At 36.9% G+C, this 9158-nt stretch overlaps 1 long non-coding RNA gene across 1 annotated transcript; it reads right to left on the bottom strand.

Moving 5' to 3' along the window:
- Positions 1–4698: 4698 nt before the first annotated feature.
- Positions 4699–8972, bottom strand: LOC133724775 (uncharacterized). The gene is made up of 5 exons (XR_009853993.1): positions 8864–8972; positions 7997–8070; positions 7142–7179; positions 6938–7046; positions 4699–5055 (listed from the first exon to the last, which is right to left on the bottom strand). It is a non-coding gene; the product is annotated as an uncharacterized LOC133724775 (long non-coding RNA).
- Between the last annotated feature and the right edge of the window lie 186 nt (positions 8973–9158).

Genomic DNA, 9158 nt, shown 5'->3' with positions numbered 1-9158 from the left:
TAATTTACACTGTGGTCCCGCATGATCTTGCGAGTGTCACGCCCCAAACAAACCGGCGAGACAACGGCGGCTTGCCACGTAATAAATGAAGGACAAAGGCAAGTCTTTCGCACACTATCTCATAAATCAACTCTTTTAAATTCAAAACGACAAAAATATTAACCTCCTGGTTAATCAGTCTTTGGAATAAAAATGTAGTTACAAAACTTCATAGGGAAGAAATATTCTAAAAACGCTATCCACTCCGCAAGTTGGAAACAAAAAAGAATGGCTATTTGAGTATTTTCACGCACCCTTAAAAGCAGCCAACACTCAGCAAAGGTATTAGGGTCATTGACCAAAAGCCCCAAAATAAGCTAAAGTTATCCCACTTACCCAGCAACAGATTTTTATTCTCACAAACCCAATTTGAATTGAAATAATAATTTTACTCTTAGTCTAATTAATGAATTACAACCCTCTCTCTCTCTCTCTCTTTCTCACGCAGACTCTCTCTCTCTCTCTCTCTCTCTCTCTCTCTCTCTCTCTCTCTCTCTCTCTCTCTCTCTCTCTCTCTCTCTCTCTCTCTCTCCAGTCACGACGCGCTCTCTCTCTCTCACTCTCACACGCTCCGAACCAGTGCACGACCTTAAGCTCCGTTCTCTGGTCTAGATGGTCGGCGGCGAGAACGACGATGACGTCGATGGAGGTGATTCTCGGTGAAGGCGCAGATCCGGCGCCATCGATCGTCGCCGATGTTGGTGGATCGGCGGTCCCGTGACCTGAACACGATGGAGGCAGCGACGAGCGCAGCGGAGGTTCCGCCTGCCACGTCGGATCCCGAGTTGTTCTGGTCGATTTTGTACACCGTGCGACGCGTGTCCATGTCTTCCGGCGTCTCCCAGCAGTTGTGGTCGCCAACCTGGACAAAGACGACGCCGTGAATCTCTCAACTCCATTCAATTCTTGTGGCAGAGGAGAAAGATGATTGGGTGCCCAAATCAATTTTTAGTATTTATTTTTTTTTTGGTAAAATGGGGTCAGAACTGCAGAAGGCTCAGAATGGAAGAAAAAATAAAAAAAAAAGTTCTATTAGGGCAATAGAAGAGTGTTAAAAGTATATTGGAGGGCAATAGGCGCATATTGGGGGGCAATAGGCGCATATTGGGGGGCAATATACGTTTTTAAATTGATATAATCTCTTCGTTTTTTTCTTTAAACAAACTTTTATTTGTCTAAATTTAGGGAGATTAGTTCATATTCTGGCAACCGAAAGTTCTATTGGGGGACAATAGACATCTATTGGGGGGCAATAAACCTCTATTGGTCTATTGCCCCTCTGTTAGGGGGCAATAGATGTCTATTGGGGGCAAAAAAATATTTCCGGTGAGATTTTCAGCAAATTCCGATGGGCGGCAGCCGGTGACCGGAATCCTGCGAAAATTGGCCGGATTCCAGCGGCCGGTGACCGGGCTCCGGCGAAGTCTCCTATGGTTTCTCTCTCTCTCTCTCTAAGTAACAAAGGGGTGAGGGTAAAATGGTATTAAAAAAAATTAAAAAACAAAAAAAAAAATCTTAATGGGGTATTAGGGAAGACCTCCTTAGAGTGTTTTGGGTAAGAGGGAATTAAAAAAACTTAATTGGGTAAGTGGGAAAAAAATCTCTAAAAATGGTGTAAATGGACAAAAACCCAAGGTATTATTCTAATCCCTTTGGCCGACTGGCCTCTCTATGCCAGTACTCTGTACGTCCTCTTCCTCAAAGTCTGAGAATAATAAGGATAAAATGTTGATGAGCTTAGGTGCTCAATAAGCAATCTTTATCTTAACTAGTTGGATCAAGCATGACTGAAAATAGAACAGGAATGAAACAACAACAACAACAAACTGCAAAGTACAAAGTATAAATTAATACTTAAAAAGCCTTCAAAAATTCTCTAAAAATATAGTGTGACAAGCGAAAACAGCTCGATGGTTGTTAGACTATGACCACCTTTAACTCAGGTGGTTAGGTCCAATACCCGCACAATATCCTGTGGTTAGGTCCAATATAATCCTGTGGTCAACCCTGAAAAGTGCTTCAAAATGAAGAACAAGAGTCTTTGTTGAGCTGCAAATATCTAACTATAAGTATATATATGTATGGAATGAATATGTGTGTGCACTGGCGTACACACACACTTAACCCTGTGGTTAGGTTTCTTAAAACAGCATAGTCAACCCTAAAAAGTACTTCAAAATGAAGAACATGCGTCTTTATTGAGCTGCAAATATCTAACTATAAGTATATATATGTATGGAGTGATTGTGTGTGTGTGTGTGGTTAGGCTTCTTAAAACAACATAGTCAACCCTGAAAAGTACTTCAAAATGAAGAACATGCGTCTTTATTGAGCTGCAAATATCTAACTAAGAGTGTGTGTGTGTGTGTGCGCGCGCGCAGGGCCTTCCCACTAAGGGATCCCTTTGTTTGGTCATTTTAAGGGATCCCTTGATAGACTCACTTTTCGATCGCATATCCACATCTCGACCGTTCATTTTTTAGGTATACATGAGTAGATCACCTCTAAAAATTTTCAGCCAAATTGATATTCGTTAAGACGTTCATAATTACGATTTACAATTATAAACATGAACTTTTCAGGTTGAACAGATTCAGTTCGTCCATTAATTTAATCTAGTTCAATACCTTAACGATAATCAATTTGGCTGAAAATTTGTTGAGGTAATCTACTCATATAGACCTAAAAACTGAATGGTCGAAATGTAAATATGCGATTGAAAAGTGGGTCCCATAAGGGGACCCTTAAAATAACAAAAAAAAATAGATCCCTTAGTGGAAGAGCCCTACACACACACACACACAAGGCCCTTCTAGTGAGGGATCCTTTTTTTGGCCATTTTAAGGGATTGCTCATTAGACCCACTTTTCGATCACATATTAACCGTTCAGTTTTTGGATATATGAATATATCATCTCTGTAAATTTTCAGCGAAATTGATAATCATTAAGGTATTCATAATTGCGATTTACAATTATAAACACGAACGGTTCAGGTTGGACAGATTCGGTTCGTCTATTGATTTAATCTAGTTCGATATGATCGGAAAATAGGTCCCACAAGGGATCCCTTAAAATGGTAAAAAAAAAAAAGATCCCACTAAAGAGCCTTAAAATCGCAAATATAGATATGGCTATACAGGGAGCTATTCAATAAACCAAGATTAGCAATTGAAAAACAAACACCAGCTAAGATAAAGATCACTTACAAGTAACGTAGGCTAAGCAAACTCCACCCAAATCCCCACCAACCTTTTTAGCCTAAGACAAATATATGAATTCCATTAGTACTCTGTACAGCTGTACTCATAGTGTTAACTCCCAGATATCATCACTAGACTGCCCAAAATTGGATTCGTTTGAAACCCTTAGAATGATAAGAATTTCACAAACCCAAACCTAGAATTAATTAATCGTGTTTGAAACAAAACATAATGAAACCATTTTTTGGGTCATAAAAACATAATGAAACCATACTAAGGAGATTAGAGCACGAATTCACCTTGGGCATCCAATCTTGCAGTTTCTCCTCTTTGCCCCAATTCGCTACCCCTGCTCTCCGTATCTAACAAAACCCCAAAGATGTAAACACAACTGTACGACAATATCAAAACCCTCCTAGCTGGTGGTTACCAAAAGCCCTTGATTAAATTCCCCTTATTAATAGTAATATTATTAATATTTCCGGTTGTGATCTTTCTATTAAGTAACATTCAAAATATTTTGAAATTAATTTTTAAATAATAATATAGAATCGACACCTATAGTTTTCAATTTAAATTTTATAAATATAAGTATTAAAATTTTCGTCATACCACAAATAAACTCGAATCATTAGATTTTGTGTCAATTGTTGTACCCATCAAAGTCTGTTATGAAAATAACTAATTATGAGTTTAGACACTCGATTATATTTTGACATGTTCCATAAATATACTACAATTAAAATCTAAATTAAACATATATATATTGCAACCCTCTAATCACCCCACACATCACCACTAACCATAGAACATTCTCATAAGTAGTGTAACCCTTATGGAGTAATAGGAGAACACCAAAAATCTTCAGGAATTAATGTCTTGTACAATGTATGTAGTCCACTTCTTGTGTCTCGTACGAACGTAAGTTTATTAGGCAGTCACTCCACTAAGAAAAATATTTTGAGAAAAAATTGAATTGAGAAATTTATCAAGTTAAAATATGTATTATGATTTTTTTTTTTTTAAAAGGAAGGATGACAAACTATATTAATTGAAACTGAGGAGTACATGAAGTGATGCAAATGCATCAAAAGAAAAGCAATGAAACAAAACAAGAACATGATTAAATGCCGAAAGGCATTGAACTGCACTACATATGTCATTTGAGCAGTGAATTGTAGTAACCGTAACCAAGAACATAACTATAACAAGGGAGATACACCCCAATAGAATTTCCAATACCAGAGGGTTCTAAGAGAACGAAGGCGACCAAGGGTATCAAAAAACTTAGACATTAGCAATCGAACTCTCAAGAACATGAATCAGGAAACCAAGGCCCCAATCCAAAAATGAACCGGAGCCCAACTTCTCAAGCAGAAGTCTCCTGGATCCCAAATGCGAACCTAAGAATGAGTGGGCTTAAGAACAAAATCTACATCCAAATATGCACTATAGTAGTTGGTACAGATATCTTGGGTGAAAATATATATCAAAAATTAAGTATACCGTTGCATTAGTCTTTCTTTTGTAAATGGAACATCCAAACTTCGACTCATAAATGGCTAGTCGATAATAAAATAAAATAAAAAAATTGTAGTCTAATATCACTAAAGGAATGAACTGAACCTTAGCGCCCCGGCATCCCACTCCCTGAGACCTATACTCCTTACCACAGTATCCTCTACGTATCTTGTGACCCAAAAAAAAAAAAAAAATATCCTGTACTTTTAATTTGCAGACGACAATCCAACAAATCCTTGCCCTCTATATTTGAAGAACTCTTCTTTCTGGTTCTACCAAATCACTAACGTAACCTGTCAAAAAGCACAGAAACACAAAACAAATGTCAAAAAGATCAAACCTAACCAACTTATCGAATCTCTATAAAATTCACTTGGCAAAGCGCAAGCTAGTGTGATACTCGAGCAAAAAAAAAAAAAGCATTATATCAAAAATATCAGGTGTTGTAATCAATTCTATCATTGCATTAAATTCTCAGAACAGGCAGCTTCCACAAAGGCATCCCGAACCTGCAGAATCATTGTTAACGCTCCCTAATTTTCAGATTATCCATAGTATGTTCGCCATGTTCTCTCTTCTACTAGAGCTCGAACAAACCTGGCAGCAACCCATGCTTGGAGATAATATGTCCCAAGCATGGGCAACCTTTTGCCAGGGTGACCAGCTTATCCTAGATATCTTAAGCTCCAGTGGCTTTTTTATCTAAAGTTAAGCTTGGCTAAACTCATGAAGAATTGTGGGTGATGCTAAGCTCAAGAATCCGAATGCATGTCTCTCGGACCCTAATTTGAAAAACCACAATTGAGAAACAAAATCTCAGTTCTGTGATTATCGGTAAAGTAGTAAGCTTCAAGGGAACAAACACCTATTGCCAACCCAACCTGGATTAAATTGTCATCTGGACTGAAACACAAATCCTCAGACCAAAATAAGTCATCTGGAAAAAAATCCTCACACGGTCAGACCAAAAGAAGGAGAAAATGTCAAATTCAGATTTTCAAGCAACTTGCAACAACAGAAGGGGGTCCATTGGCTCTATTTGGGAAGCAATACAACTTGTCCAATCTGCAACCAGTTTTCCATTTTACGGAGGTGGAAGCCCATAAGAATGATGGTCTTCAAAAATCCTTTATTCCTCTCCAATTAAATAACCCAAAACACAGCAACTCCAACGAACGTTGGCCTTCTTCCCTAAAGCAGAATGGTGACTGCATAAAATACCAGCTAACTCTGTTGGAACCATCCAGCTCAACCCACTTCCATAAACAGCTTTTTCCATAAGTTTGACAAAAACAGAACAGTCAACACAAACATGACCTGCACTCTCTCCCTCACTTTTACACAGAATACCCCAATGCTCTTGCGCCACAAGCCAACCAAAAAATTAGACTTTTGGGGGGGGGGGGGGGGGGGGGGGGGGAACCTTAGCTTTCCATAATGAACTTGAAGGAGGAAAAATGGGATCAGGTGAGCAATCAAACAGACTCCAGCTTCCATTTCCTAATATCCAATTTGGTCTCTACTAATCTGACTCCTTCCAAAAGAACAAACATAGAAGATACATCTTGCAGCCAAGTTAATGTCGTTCTTCAAATGTTAGTACTAACATCTGGTTACTTTATCTTTCTAGTAAAGGTGAGATACTCTCCATGTACAATGATGAGGCAATACATTAGCAATTGGCAATTCCAATGACTGATAAACGTACATATAGGATCAGCTTTCATAAACCCTGAACCTTGCCTAACACTACAGCGCCTGTCCCTTAGTTTATAGCTCATTTTTGTAATCAAACATCTATGTTAGCTTGGCTAGTTTTGATTTCTTAACTTGGATTTCAGCTGTTATACCCCTGAAATATGAATCCTTAAAACCTACATTTTCACTAGTTCTATGTATGTGTATGTGTATCACAGTCAACAACTTTGAGAAAGATAGTCATTAATTTAAGAAGCGCATATGCTGCTACAAGCATACACTAACATCCAAGCTTCCATCATGTTGAGTTTGAAAACTGCAAGGCAGGACGCCAAGCAAGCCATTATGAAACATCCCATGTAACTATACTTTCAAAATTCCTAACACTAACATTAGCTGTTATAAGAGAAAGTTTGAAGGACTCAACACTATCAAGGGAAGACACAAGAAAAATAAATCATTCATCAGAATCATTACCATAACGGAAAATGACATAAGCTATGCACTGGAGGACTGCGTTTCATTTAGCTCTGCACTCAACATATGATGAAGAAGAGCATCAACTCTCTGGCTCCGTGATTTTGAGCTGTACAAGACCCAAGATGTGAGTTTAGACTATCTGTAACAAGGAATACGAGCTGGTGACAACTTTATATAGCCATAATTAGCTAGAAATCATACCCTACGGATCGAGGTCGGTCTTTTACTCCTTCCACCTCCTAAATTAATAGAAGAAAATATAATTAAACAAGATGATATAATGATAACTGAACTGATTATGGTTGGAGGTCCAAGGTGCTGCCTCCGTGATAACAGAAAAAAGCTCTAGAAATATTAGTCAAAGAAAGAATGGCTCCAAGATTCCAATTTAAATTTTGGCATGGCATCATATCTAACCTCTTAATGCTTAGAAATCAGTTAAGAATAGACACTGTAAAACCTACATCATGGTGTACAACCATCCGATGCTACAATATAGGCCCCTATTTTATAACAATCATACCTTTAAGTTAAAGAAAATTGGGCTACTTAGGCTCACATTCTTAGACAAGCATATTAGTATAGTGAAAGCAAGTCCAATAAATTAGCTAAATGTTATATTAAGGATGGATAACCAATATTGGAAATATATACTTTCTGAGCGAAAACCCTACGTGCAAGTAGTACTCCAACACTAGGAACTTAATTGGTTTTATATTTTAAAACATATAGGGTGCCAAATATATTATCACATTTCCAAATTACGAATATATCAAGGAAACATGGGACTCGTATGACTTAATTTCATCTCTTAATCCTGCTTTTGCATGACTTAATTTCAAGTAAATCTAGAGATTTTAGATGACAGAATGGATTCCATACTTTCTCCTTAAATTTGTAGATGTAGATCTGGAAAGATTTTAACACAACTGAAAGCATTATTTCTTATAATGGCTATATTTTATAAAAGATAAGGAAAGATCTTAAGAAATTTTTACAATTCTAGTATAATTCCCTGTTCTCAAGTCAGAAAATAAGTTTAAAGGAGATCCTGACCTCATTCTTTTCACAAATTTCTGCAGACTCGAGCTCCATTTCAGCAAGAAAGCCTCCAGGACAAAAGCCACAACCTGCAGTTACATAAAAAAAAATATTATCTGTCTTCCTACGAAAGTCAAGTGGAATCATTTCCACTTGATAATAAAGTCTCAGAATTCTTTTCTAGTTTAAGACATAATAATTTATGCCAATGGACTAGCATAAGGCATTTGCTAACCTAGTTATGCAGTTATAGTTAAGATAAACAAAAATAGTTACCTAACCTCATTTTAAAAGTTTAAATAGAACATTATACTGATGAAACCTTTGATCCTTAAATTAATAAAACAAGATTATATAAACAAAAGAATTGTACTGGGAAAAATTTAGTCCTGAGACATGATGCTGAGGAACAAACAGACAATTCCTCATCACTTTTGTTCTGTCCTTGCTATATTTTATTTCTCAGAGAACTTTGTCTTTGGATAAAGATTATCATCGCCATGTTCTTTCCAAGCTATTGTACATGAACATGACAGTCTTCAAGTGTGCTAAATAGGAAATTACCTCAAATTTGTACAAGGGGGTTAACTACCTTTCCATCTCAGCTTGGGAAAATGTGTGAAAGTGGGATGACAATAATGGTGATTGGTTAAATGATTTCCCATTAGCCTGATTTTATTTTATTTTTATATAGAGATCATATTAAAGGGGGGACCTAAATTGTGGATGGTTTCAATCATTGAACTGTGTTAGGAAAAAATTATACAAAAACCAAAAATTCAAATATAATCTCCCCCTCACACACCTCCTTATCTGTAGTGTGTCAGTAGAACCTTATAAAACAAAGTACGGGAATTATTGAAGCAGCATTTAGTAACTTACCAAATTCAGTAGAAGTAATACGGTTATAAGATAGAAACTGACAAAATAGAGAAGGCTCCAAGAAGTTCCCGTTAAAGCCTTATAACTCTGAAATGGTCAACTACATGTAATTAGTGACACGATACAGTAATAAAACTTATTTAATCTTTAACTAGTTGGCATGAAATTCAGTACAAATATGAGGTAAAAATTAATTGCCTAATATTGTTCCTGAAAAACTATAAAAAAAATTTAAATTTCAGAATCTGCTCCATGAACTATAGTGGGTTCAGGAAATACTATGGACTATGAGAAG

The sequence above is a fragment of the Rosa rugosa genome, chromosome 1 (genome assembly GCF_958449725.1).
Source record: "Rosa rugosa chromosome 1, drRosRugo1.1, whole genome shotgun sequence".
NCBI classification, from domain to species: domain Eukaryota; kingdom Viridiplantae; phylum Streptophyta; class Magnoliopsida; order Rosales; family Rosaceae; genus Rosa; species Rosa rugosa.
This window is presented reverse-complemented; position numbering and strand designations above follow the sequence as displayed.